Source organism: Rattus norvegicus, chromosome X (assembly GCF_036323735.1).
Source record: "Rattus norvegicus strain BN/NHsdMcwi chromosome X, GRCr8, whole genome shotgun sequence".
Classification (NCBI taxonomy): Eukaryota; Metazoa; Chordata; class Mammalia; order Rodentia; family Muridae; genus Rattus; species Rattus norvegicus.
This window is the reverse complement of record NC_086039.1, coordinates 119,783,591-119,797,157: the sequence shown is the minus strand read 5'-3', so window position 1 is coordinate 119,797,157 and position 13,567 is coordinate 119,783,591. Positions and strand designations below refer to the sequence as shown.

Below are 13,567 nucleotides of genomic sequence, written 5' to 3'. Positions count from 1 at the left end.
AACATGTAGAAGAATGCAGATCGATCCATGCTTATCACCCTGTACAAAGCTTAAGTCGAAGTGGATCAAGGACCTCCACATCAAACCAGACACACTCAAACTAATAGAAGAAAAACTAGGGAAGCATCTGGAACACATGGGCACTGGAAAAAATTTCCTGAACAAAACACCAATGGCTTATGCTCTAAGATCAAGAATTGACAAATGGGATCTCATAAAACTGCAAAGCTTCTGTAAGGCAAAGGACACTGTGGTTAGGACAAAACGGCAACCAACAGATTGGGAAAAGATCTTTACCAACCCTACAACAGATAGAGGCCTTATATCCAAAATATACAAAGAACTCAAGAAGTTAGACCGCAGGGAAACAAATAACCCTATTAAAAAATGGGGTTCAGAGCTAAACAAAGAATTCACAGCTGAGGAATGCCGAATGGCTGAGAAACACCTAAAGAAATGTTCAACATCTTTAGTCATAAGGGAAATGCAAATCAAAACAACCCTGAGATTTCACCTCACACCAGTGCGATTGGCTAAGATCAAAAACTCAGGTGACAGCAGATGCTGGCGAGGTTGTGGAGAAAGAGGAACACTCCTCCATTGTTGGTGGGATTGCAGACTGGTAAAACCATTCTGGAAATCAGTCTGGAGGTTCCTCAGAAAATTGGACATTGAACTGCCTGAGGATCCAGCTATACCTCTCTTGGGCATATACCCAAAAGATGCCTCAACATATAAAAGAGACACGTGCTCCACTATGTTCATCGCAGCCTTATTTATAATAGCCAGAAAATGGAAAGAACCCAGATGCCCTTCAACAGATGAATGGATACAGAAAATGTGGTACATCTACACAATGGAATACTACTCAGCTATCAAAAACAACGAGTTTATGAAATTCGTAGGCAAATGGTTGGAACTGGAAAATATCATCCTGAGTGAACTAACCCAATCACAGAAAGACATACATGGTATGCACTCATTGATAAGTGGCTATTAGCCCAAATGCTTGAATTACCCTAGATCCCTAGAACAAAGGAAACTCAAGACGGATGATCAAAATGTGAATGCTTCACTCCTTCTTTAAATGAGGAAAAAGAATACCCTTGGCAGGGAAGGGAGAGGCAAAGATTAAAACAGAGACTGAAGGAACACCCATTCAGAGCCTGTCCCACATTTGGCCCATACATATACAGCCACCCAATTAGACAAGATGGATGAAGCAAAGAAGTGCAGACCGACAGGAGCCGGATGTAGATCGCTCCTGAGAGACACAGCCAGAATACAGCAAATACAGAGGCGAATGCCAGCAGCAAACCACTGAACTGAGAATAGGTCCCCTATTGAAGGAATCAGAGAAAGAACTGGAAGAGCTTGAAGGGGCTCGAGACCCCAAAAGTACAACAATGCCAAGCAACCAGAGCTTCCAGGGACTAAGCCACTACCTAAAGACTATACATGGACTGACCCTGGACTCTGACCCCATAGGTAGCAATGAATATCCTAGTAAGAGCACCAGTGGAAGGGGAAGCCCTGGGTCCTGCTAAGACTGAACCCCCAGTGAACTAGTCTATGGGGGGAGGGCGGCAATGGTGGGAGGGTTGGGAGGGGAACACCCATAAGGAAGGGGAGGGGGGAGGGGGATGTTTGCCCGGAAACCGGGAAAGGGAATAACACTCGAAATGTATATAAGAAATACTCAAGTTAATAAAAAAAAAAAAAAAAAAAAGAGTAGCTCAGAAGACACACCTGGGAATCCAGAAGAGACTACACTCTGCCCACATTTCTGACTCCAGAGGAAAACACCTAACTCCATATGGGACCCCAGTGCACGGGGGCCTGGGGAAAAGGCAGCGCAGGCCCTCCTGGCTGCTGCCCTCATGGAGAGCTCAAAAGCAGCCCCCTAGGAACAACTTCAGCCACGGGACCACAGGTAAGACCAACTTTTCTGCTCCAAGCGACATGCCTGGTGGACTCAGGGCAAATGCCCACAGGAACAGCTGAAGACCAGTAGACAGGAAAAACTACACGGCTGAAAGAAGAACACTCTGTTCCAATGACTGGCTGAAAGAAAAGAGGAAAACAGGTCTACAGCACTCCTGACACACAGGTCCATAGGATGGTCTAGCCACTCTCAGAAATAGCAGAACAAGGTAACAACAGAGACAACCTGATGGTGAGAGGCAAGCACAGGAACCCAAGCAACAGAAACCAAGACTACATGGCACCATCGGAGCCCAATTCTCCCACCAAAGCAAACACTGAATATCCAAACACACCAGAAAAGCAAGATCTAGATTTAAAAACCACACTTTATCATAATGATGGAGGACATCAGGAAAGACATAAAGAAATCCCTTAGAGAAACACAGGAAAACATAAATAAACAAGCAGAAGCCTATAGAGAGGAATCACAAAATGCCTGAAAGAATTCCAGGAAAACACACTCAAACAGGTGAAGGAATTAAAAATAGAAATAGAAGCAAATAAGAAAGGACACAGGGAAACAACCCTGGATATAGAAAACCAAAGGAAAAGACAAGGAGCCGTAGATACAAGCATCACCAACAGGATACAAGACATAAAATAGAGAATCTCAGGAGCAGAAGATTCCATAGAAATCATCGAATCAACTGTCAAAGGTAATATAAAACGGAAAAAGCTACTGGTCCAAAACATACAGGAAATCCAGGACTCAATGAGAAGATCAAGCCTAAGGATAATAGGTATAGAAGAGAGTGAAGACTCACAGCTCAAAGGACCAGTAAATATCTTCAATAAAATCATAGAAGAAAACTTTCCTAACCTAAAGAAAGAGATGCCCATAAACAAACAAGAAGCCTACAGAACTCCAAATAGATTGGACCAGAAAAGAAACTCCTCCCATCACATAATAGTCAAAACACCAAATGAACAAAACAAAGAAAGAATATTAAAAGCAGTAAGGGAAAAAGGTTAAGTAACATATAACAGCAGACCTAACAGAATCACACCAGACTACTCACCAGAGACTATGGAAGCCAGAAGATCCGGGACAGATGTCATACAGACGCTAAGAGAACACAAATGCCAGCACAGGTTACTATATCCAGCAAAACTCTTAATTAACATAGATGGAGAAACCAAGATATTCCATGACAAAACCAAATTTATACAATATCTTTCTATAAATCCAGCACTACAAAGGGTAATAAATGGTAAAGCCCAACATAAGGAGGCAAGCTATACCCTAGAAGAAGCAAGAAACTAATCATCTTGGCAACAAAACAAAGAGAAGAAAAGCACACAAACATAACCTCATATCCAAATATGAATATAACAGGAAGCAATAATCACTATTACTTAATATCTCTCAACATCAATGGCCTCAACTCCCCAATAAAAATACATAGATTAACAAACTGGATACACAACGAGGACCCTACATTCTGCTGCCTACAGGAAACACACCTCAGAGACAAAGACAGACACTACCTCAGAGGGAAAGGCTGGAAAACAACTTTTCAGGCAAATGGTCAGAAGAAGCAAGCTGGAGTATCCATTCTAATATCAAATAAAATCAATTTTCAACTAAAAGTCATCAAAAAGATAAGGAAGGACACTTCATATTCATCAAAGGAAAAATCCATGAAGATGAATTCTCAATCCTAAATATCTATGCTCCAAATATAAGGGCAGCTACATACATAAAAGAAACTTTACTAAAGCTCAAAGGACACATTGCTCCTCACACAATAATAGTAGGAGATTTCAACACCCCACTCTCATCAATGGAGAGATCATGGAAACAGAAATTAAACAGAGACATAGACAGCCTAAGAGAAGTCATGAACCAAATGGACTTAACAGATATTTAAACAAAAGGATATATCTTCTTCTCACCGCCTCCTGGTACTTTTTCTAAAATTGACAATATAATTGGTCATAAAAAATAATCCTCAATAGATACAGAAAGATAGAAATTATCTCATGCTTCCTATCAGACCACCACGGGCTAAAGCTGGTCTTCAACAACTATAAGGATAGAACGCCCACATATACATGGAAATTGAACAATGCTCTACTCAATGATAACCTGGTCAAGGAAGATATAAAGAAAGAAAATAAAGACTTCTTAGAATTTAATGAAAATGAAGATACAACCTATCCAAAGTTATGGGACACAATGAAAGGTGTGCTAAGAGGAAAACTCACAGCTCTGAGTGCCTGCAGAAAGAAACAGGAGAGATCATATATCAGCAGCTTGACAGCACACTTAAAAGCTCTAGGACAAAAAGAAGCAAATACACCCAGGAGGAGTAGAAGGTAGGAAATAATCAAACTCAAAGCTGAAATCAACCAAGTAGAAATAAAAAGGACTATATAAGGAATCAACAGAACCAAAACTTGGTTCTTTGAGAAAATCAACAAGATAGATAAACCCTTAGCCAGACTAACGAGAGAACACAGAGAATGTGTCCAAATTAACAAAATCAGAAATGAAAAGGGAGACATAACTACAAAATCGGAGGAAATTCCAAAAACCATCAGATCCTACTACAAAAGCCTATATTCAACAAAACTTGAAAATCTGCAGGAAATGGACAATTTCCTAGACAGATATCAATACCGAAATTAAATCAGGAACAGATAAACCATTTAAACAACCCCATAACTCCTAAAGAAATAGAAGCATTCATTAAAGGTCTCCCAACCAAAAACAGCCCAGGTCCAGATGGTTTTAGTGCAGAATTCTATTAGACCTTCATAGAAGATCTCATACCAATACTATCCAAACTATTCCACAAAATTGAAACAGATGTAGCACTACCGAATTCCTTCTATAAAGCCACTATTACTCTTATACCTAAACTACACAAAGACCCAACAAAGAAAGAGACCTTTAGACCAATTTCCCTTATGAATATTGACGCAAAAATAGTCAATAAAATTCTTGCAACCTGAATCCAAGAGCACATCAAAATAATCATCCATCATGATCAAGTAAGCTTCATCCCAGGCATACAGGGATGGTTTAATATATGGAAAACCTTCAACATACTCCACTATATAAACAAACTGAAAGAACAAAACCACATGATCATCTCATTAGATGCTAAGAAAGCATTTGAAAAAATTCAACACCCCTTCATGATAAACGTCCTGCGAAGAATAGGAATTCAAGGCCTATACCTAAACAGAGTAAAAGCCATATACAACAAACCGGTAGCTAACATTAAACTAAATGGAGAGAAACTTGAAGCAATCCCACTAAAATCAGAGACTAGACAAGGCTGCCCACTCTCTCCCTACTTATTCAATATAGTTCTTGAAGTTCTAGCCAGAGCAATCAGACAACAAAAGGAGATCAAAAGGATACAGTTTGGAAAGGAAGAAGTCAAAATATCACTATTTGCAGATGATATGATTGTATACTTAAGTGATCCCAAAAGTTCCACCAGAGAACTACTAAACCTGATAAACACCTTCAGCAAAGTGGCCTGGTATAAAATTAACAAATAAATCAGTAGCCTTCCTCTACACAAAAGAGAAACAAGTCGAGAAAGAAATTAGGGAAATGACACCCTTCATAATAGTCCCAAATAAAATGAAATACTTCAGTGTGACTTTAACCAAGCAAGTGAAAGACCTCTATGATAAGAACTTCAAGTCTCTGAGGAAAGAAATTGAAGAAGACCTCAAAAGATGGAAAGATCTCCAATGCTCATGGTTTGGCAGGATTAATATAGTAAAAATGGCCATTCTACCAAAAGCAATCTACAGATTCAATGCAATCCCCATCAAAATACCAATCCAATTCTTCAAAGAGTTAGACTGAACAACTTCCACATTCTTCTGGAATAACAAAAAACCCAGGATAACTAAAACTATCCTCAACAATAAAAGCACTTCTGGGGGAATCTCTATCCCTGAACTCAAGCAGTATTACTGAGCAATAGTGATAAAAACTGCATCGTATTGGTACAGAGACAGACCAGTGGAATAGAATTGAAGACAGAGAAATGAACCCACACACCTATGGTCACTTGATTTTTGACAAAGGAGCCAAAGCCATCCAATGGAAAAAAGATAACATTTTCAGCAAATGGTGCTGGTTCAACTGGAGGTCAGCATGTAGAAGAATGCAGATTAATCCATGCTTAGCACCCTGTAAAAGCTTAAGTCCAAGTGGATCAAGGCCCTTCACATCAGACCAGATACACTCAAACTAATAGAAGAAAAACTGGGGAAGCATCTCGAACACATGGGCACTGGAGAAAATTTCCTGAACAAAACACCAATGGCTTATGCTCTAAGATCAAGAATCGACTAATGGGATCTCATTAAACTGCAAAGCTTCTGTAAGGCAAAGGACACTGTGGTTAGGAGAAAACGGCAACTAACAGATTGGGAAAAGCTCTTTACCAATCCTACAAGTGATAGAGGGCTTATATCCAAAATATACAAAGAACTCAAGAAGTTAGACTGCATGGAGACAAATAACCCTATTTAAAAATGGGGTTCAGAGCTAAACAAAGAATTCACAGCTGAGGAATGCCGAATGGCTGAGAAACACCTAAAGAAATGTTTGACATCTTTAGTCATAAGTGAAATGCAAATCTAAACAACCCTCAGATTCCACCACACACCAATCCTAATGGCTAAGATCAAAATCTCCAGCAATAGTAGATGCTGGCAAAGATATGGAGAAAGAGGAACTGTCCTCCATTGTTGGTGGGATTGTATCCTGGTACAACCATTCTGGAAATCAGTCTAGAAGTTCCTCAGAAAATTGGACATTGAACTACCTGAGGACCCAGTTATACCTCTCTTAGGCATATACCCAAAAGATGCCCCAACATATAACAAAGACACGTGCTCCCCTATGTTCATAGCAGCCTTATTTATAATACCGAGAAGCTGGAAAGAACCCAGATGCCCTTCCATCTACACAATGGAATTCTACTCAGCTATCAAAACAATGACTTTATGAAATTCATAGTCAAATGGAGGGAACTGGAAAATATCATCCTGAGTGAGGTAACCCAATCACAGAAAAACATACATGGTATGCACTCTTTGATAAGTGGCTATTAGCCTAAGTGCTCGAATTATCCAAATGCGCAGAACACGTGAAACTCAAGAAGGATTACCTAAATGTAAATGCTTCAGTCCTTCTTTAAAAGGGGAGCAAGAATAACCTTGGGAGGGAATAGGAAGGCAAAGTTTAGAACAGAGGCAGAAGGAACACTCATTCAGAGCGTGCCCCACATGTGGCCCAAACATATACAGCCACCAAACTAGATAAGATGAATGAATCAAAGAAGTGCAGGCTGATAGGAACTGGATGTAGACCTGTCATGAGAGACACAGCCAGAATACAGCAAATACATAGGCGAATGCTATCATTAAACCACTGGTCTGAGAACAGACCCCTGTTGAAGGAATCTTAGAAAGGACTGAAAGATCTTGAAGGGGCTTGAGAACCAACATGCACAACAATGCTAACCAATCAGAGCTTCCAGGGACTAAGCCACTACCTAAAGACTATACATAGACTGACCCTGGGCTCCAACCTCATAGGTAGCAATGAATAGCCTAGTAAGAGCACCAGTGGAAGTGGAAGCCCTTGGTCCTGCCAAGACTGAACCCCCAGTGAAGGTGATTGTTGGGGGGAGGGCGGTAATGGTGGGAGGATGGGGAAGGGAACACCCATAAAGAAGGGGAGGGGGAGGGGTTAGGGGGATCTTGGCCTGGAAACCGGGAAGGGGAATAACAATTGAAATGTAAATACGAAATACTCAAGTTAATAAAGATGGAGGAACAAAAACCCAATGACTTAATTAAATTCATAGTCAAGTGGATGGAACTAAAAAACATCATCCTGAGTAGGGTAACCTATTCATAAAACACACACCTGATATGTACTCATTGATAAGTGGATTATTAGCCCAAAATCTCAGATTAACCAAGATACAATCCACGGACCACATGAAGCTCAAGAAGTTTGACTACCAAAGTGTGGATGCTTCAGTTCTTCTTAGAAAGGGGAATAAAAATATTCATAGGAGGAGATACAGAGACAAATTTGGAGCAGAGACTCAAGGAATGTCCATTCAAAGCCTGCCCCACCTATGCATCCAGCCCATATACATACAGCCACCAAACCCTGACAATATTGCTGATGCCAAGAAGTGAATGCTGACAGGAGCCTGATATAGCCCTCTCCTGGGAAGCTCAGCCAGAGCATCACAAATACAGAGGTGGATCTCTGCACCCAATCATTTAACTGAGAACTGGGTCTCCAGTGGACGAGTTAGATAAAGGAGTGAAGGAGCTGAAGCTGTTTGCAACGCCATAAGAACAACAGTACCAACCAACTGTTCTTATGGGGTAAACCACCATCCAAAGAGTACACATGGACAGACCCGTGTCTCCAGTTGCATATGTAGCAGAGGATGGCCTTGTTGGGCACCATATGGGAGGAGATGCCCTTGGTTCTGCCAAGGCTGGATCCCCCAGTGTATGCAAATATCAGAGCCTGGAGGCAGGGAAGTGGTGGGTGGATGGGTGGGGAAACACTCTCCTAGAGGAAGGGGAAAGGGTTATGGGATTGAGAGTTTATTGCTGGGAATCCAGGAATGTGAATAGCAGTTGAAATGTAAATAAATAAAAAAAAATCCAATGGAAAAAAATGACTGAAAGAGGTGAAAGAGTTTGCAACCCCATAGGAAGAACAACAATATCAACCAACCAGACCTCCCAGAACTCCCAGGGACTAAATCACCAACCAAAGAATACATGTGGAGGGACTCATGGGTCCAGCTGCACATTTAGCAGTGGATGGCCTTGTGAGACATCAATGTGATGAGAGGCCCTTTGTCCTGGGAAGGTTTGATATCTAGTGTAGGAAAATTTGGGGCAGGGGGTAAAGTAAGCGAGAGGGGGATCACCCTCATAGAAGCAGGGGAGGGAGCATGGGGTGTTTCCAGTCAGGAAACCAGGAAAGGGCTAACATTTCAAATGTGAATAAATACAATATTCCATACAAAAAGAGGAACAAGTGAAACTAATTTTGACATTTTATTATGCTTTAAGTAATTTGATAATTTGTTGCTGCCATGGTCTGGCACTTCATTTTCTTCCAAAATCCATATTATAAAGCCTGAGTTCTCACAGAAAGACATTTGAGTGATTTATGAGGTGACTGAGTCTGTGGAAGTGGATCTCATATGGCTGCCTTATTCCTCTGACCTGAGCGTCCCTCTCCCATGTGAGGATACACAGAGAGAAGCAGGGAAAGTACTTTGCAGAGACAGTGCTATGTAATGCCTGTTAGAGTATGTTCCAATCCTTCTCGAAAATTTCTACAATTGAGGCTAGTACTAAACCATACTTGTGCTGTTTTATTCCTTATGTTAATATGAAAAATATAGTTTAATTTCTAAACTATATAGATATTAATAAAAATAGCAAATTAATGAAAGTAATTATATTTATAGTGTAATAAAAGTCATTTAAGGAAAAAAAAGACACAGGCTAACTGAATAGATGTGAAAACAGGCTCCATCATTCTACAGTATACAAAAAACCTCAAGATCAAAGATAGACATTACTTCAAAATAAAAGGTAGGAAAAGAACCTACAAAATAAGTTGGTTTAGGCATTCTAATATCTATAAAAATGGACTTCAACCAAAATTAATCATAAGGTTCAAGTAATGACTTCATACTCTTAAGGTAAAATTCCAAGATAATGTTTCAGTTCTTAATATCTATGCCCCAAATGCAAGGATACCTACATTTGCAAAAAGAAACTTTTTTAAAGCTTAATCCACATATTGACCCTTACGCATTGATAGTGGGAGTTCAACCATTTACTCTCACCAAGAAACAAATCATCCTGCCAAAACCAAGCAAAAATTCTAGAGATAAAAGACTTATAGACCCACTGTTTCTAACAGATTTCTATAGACTATTTCAGCCATAAAGTCATAAAGTGGCTTAATTAATAATGACTTAAAGCTAGAATCAACCTAGATGTCAATAATCAAAAATGGGTGCAGAAAAAAATTGTTTATCTCAATAATGGAGTATTACTTAGCTATTATTGAAATGACATCATAAAATTGCAGACAAATTGGTGGAACTATAAACGAATCTTTGGGAATGAGATAAGCTAGGCCCAGAAATAATAACATATATACTCACTTATAAGTGGACATTAGCTGTTAAAGAAAGGATAACACTATAATTCACAATCCGAGTGAAGTTAAATAAAGAGGAGAGGTCTACAGGGGATCCATGGATCTCTCTGAGAGGAGGGAATAGAATAGATTTTGTGGGTAGACTAGGATGGTTGGGGAAGGGAACAGGAAGGGTATTGTTGGGGAGAGAGGGATGGAGAGAGTCACTATGGAGTGAGACACTGGAATAGTTTGGCATGCAGCAGGCTATGTGAAAACCTCTTGTAGTGGAAAGTTCCAGAATCTATAAGATTAACACTAGATTAGACATCTAATAATAGGGGGTACGGAGCCTGAACCAGCTATCTTCTATAACCAGGCTAGGCTTCCAATGGTGGAAATAGTATACCACCACAGCCACAAAACCTATGACCCACAACTTGTGGTGCCTGCAAGGCACCACATAATCATAAGACAATCAGATAATCATAATCATAATCATAAGACCCTACTGCAAAAACTGTATTCAACAAAACTGGAAAATCTGGATTAAATGGATAATTTTCTAGACAGAATACAGGTACCAAAGTTAAATCAGGATCAGATAAGCCATGTAAACAGTTCCATATTTCCTAAAGAAATAGAAGCAATTATTAAAAGCCTCCCAGCCAAATAAAGCCAAGGGACAGACAGGTTTAACCAGAGCATGAAAAACACAGAGGTGAATGCTAGCACTAAACCATTGTACTGAGAAAGGGATCCCCTTTGGAGGAATTAGAGAAAGGATTGAATGAGTTGAAGAGACTAGCGTCCCCATAAGAACAACAATACCAGACAATCAGAGCTCCCATTTACTAAACCATTACCCAAAGCCTACACATGGACAGACCCATGGCCCCAGCTGCATATGTAGCAGAGGATGGTTTTGTTGGTCACCAATGGGAAGAGAAGCCCTTGGTCCTGCCAAGGCTGGACTTCCCAGTATAGGGGAATGTCAGGTTGGGGTGGCAGGAAGGGCAGGTGGTGGGAAGGGTGAACACATTTATAGAAGAAGATGAGGGGGATGTGATAGGGAGCTTATGGATGGGAAACTGGGAAAGGGAATAATATTTGAAATGTAAATAAAAATTATCTAAGTAAAAAATCATGGTCCTTAAGAATTTGTGGTTGTGAATACTTTAAACATTCTCATTTAATCCAAGAATCCAGTAAATAGTTTTTCTGATAATCTGGTCTCAGATTTATTCGTTCAGAAGCAGAAAGATGGAGCTCAAATCATTCTCAAGGGATCAAGGTCTCAGGCATACTCTTTCTAAACCAGGAAGTTAATTCCAGTCATTCTCAAGTTGGGTTTAGACCTACTGCTTCAGGACCACAAATGTTCCAAACTACTGTATGAAACAAGGGGCTTCTGATCTGTCTATTCAGAACCAAAGGTCCTCAGATCTTACCAAATAGCCTAACTGGTCTTATGCTTCTCTGTCTAGAAACATTGTACCTCATAAACTTCACCAAGACCTTAAGGGGGTTTCAGATGTACTCTCTCAATACCAAATGTGTCAGATACTCCCCAGTGTTCAAGAAAACATAGGGACACCATTCCTTTGATAACTAGGAAACCTCAGACATTCTATAACTGCCCAAATGGATAAACACTTACCATTTCAGAGCAAGGATGTTACACATATTCTCAATATCTGAAGGGCTCTTGGATATATATGAATGATAAGCAAAGAAATTCAATCCTACTCAAGGTCCTAAGAAGGCCACATATGCAGTCCTTTAAGAATCCTGTGCAATAGAATTTCTGAAGTCACAGTGGGGATTAAGACCTTTCCTTCTAGAATCATAAAAATTTCTGCCTCCTGCTAATAATTCCATCAAGTCTTAGATATGGCCCCGTAGAACTCAACTAACCCACAAGTGCAAGGGTCTGACACTCTGACTGAATACATTCTGAAGAGGTCCTTAGACTTATTTCCTCTAACCATAGTAGTGCCTGATTTAATAGTATGCCAAAGGTGGGGGTCTGCTCTAACAAACTGTCTTTGAATAAAAATACTTTAGTCTTCTTATGTCTGCAGGAGGCATATGAGATGTGCCTCTCAGATGAGTCAAACTGGAGATTGACACTGTGACCTATGAGTGTATTTTTCTTGGATATTTTTTATTTACATTTCAAAAATTATCTCCTTTCCCGGTTTCCGGACATAAGCCCCCTATACTATCCCTTACCCTAATTCTATAAGGGTGTTCTATTCCCCATCCACCCTCACTTCCTGCCCCCTGACATTCCCCTACACTGGGGGTCCCAACCTTGCAGGTAAAAGGGCTTCTCCTTCCATTGGTGCCAATCAAGGCTATTCTCTGCCACATATGAAATTGGAGCCATGGGTCAGTCCATGTATAGTCTTTGGTTAGTGGTTTAGTCCTTGGGAGCTCTGGTTGTTGGCATTGTTGTTCTTATGGAGTTGCAAGCCTATCTGCTCTTTCAAACCTTCCTCTAATTCCCCCAAAGGGGGTCCCATTCTCAGTTCAGTGGTTTGCTGCCAGCATTCACCTCTGTATTTGAAATACTCTGGTTGTGTCTCTCAGGAGAGATCTATATCTGGTTCTGGTCAGCATGCACTTCTTAGCTTCATGAATCTTATCCAGTTTTGATGGCTGCATATACATGGGCCACATGTGGGGCAGGATCAGAGAACTGTTGCTTTAGTCTCTGCTCTAAAGTTTGCCCCCATATACTATCCTATAAATATTTTTGTTCCACCTTTTAAGAACGAATGAAGCACCACAATTTTATTGATCCTTTTTTCTTGAGCTTCCTGTGGTCTGTGGATTGTATCTTTGGTAATTTGAGCATTTGGGCTAATATCCATTATCAATGAGTGCATACCAAGTGTGTTTTTCTGTGATTGGGTTACCTCACTCAGGATGATAATTTCTAGTTCAATCCATTTGCCTATGAATTTCATAAAGTCATTGTTTTTGATAGCTGAGTAGTATTTCATTGTGTAGATGTACCACATTTTCTGTATCTATTCCTCTGTTGAAGGGCATCTGGGTTCTTTCCAGCTTCTGGCTATTATAAATAAGGATGCTATGAACATAGTGGAGCTCGTGTCTTTGTTATATGTTGGGGCATCTTTTGGGTATATGCCCAGGAGTGGTATAGCTGGATCCTCAGGTAGTTCGATGTCCAATTTTCTGAGGAACCTCCAGACTGATTTCCAGAATGGTTGTACCAGTCTGCAATCCCAACAATGGAGAAGTGTTCCTCTTTCTCCACATCCTCGCCAGCATCTGCTGTCACCTGAGATTTTGATCTTAGCCATTCTGACTGGTGTGAGATGGGATCTCAGGGTTGTTTTGATTTGCATTTCCCTTATGACTAAAGATGTT

General features: G+C 40.2%; 1 protein-coding gene across 1 annotated transcript in view; it reads right to left on the bottom strand.

Moving 5' to 3' along the window:
- Positions 1-11,962, bottom strand: part of Tesl2 (testin LIM domain protein like 2) — a 32,462-nt gene extending 20,500 nt beyond the window's left edge. The window contains exon 1 of the mRNA XM_056985150.2: positions 11,826-11,962. The gene's annotated coding sequence lies outside the window, so the exon portion shown is untranslated. The remainder of the gene's footprint in view (positions 1-11,825) is intronic.
- Between the last annotated feature and the right edge of the window lie 1,605 nt (positions 11,963-13,567).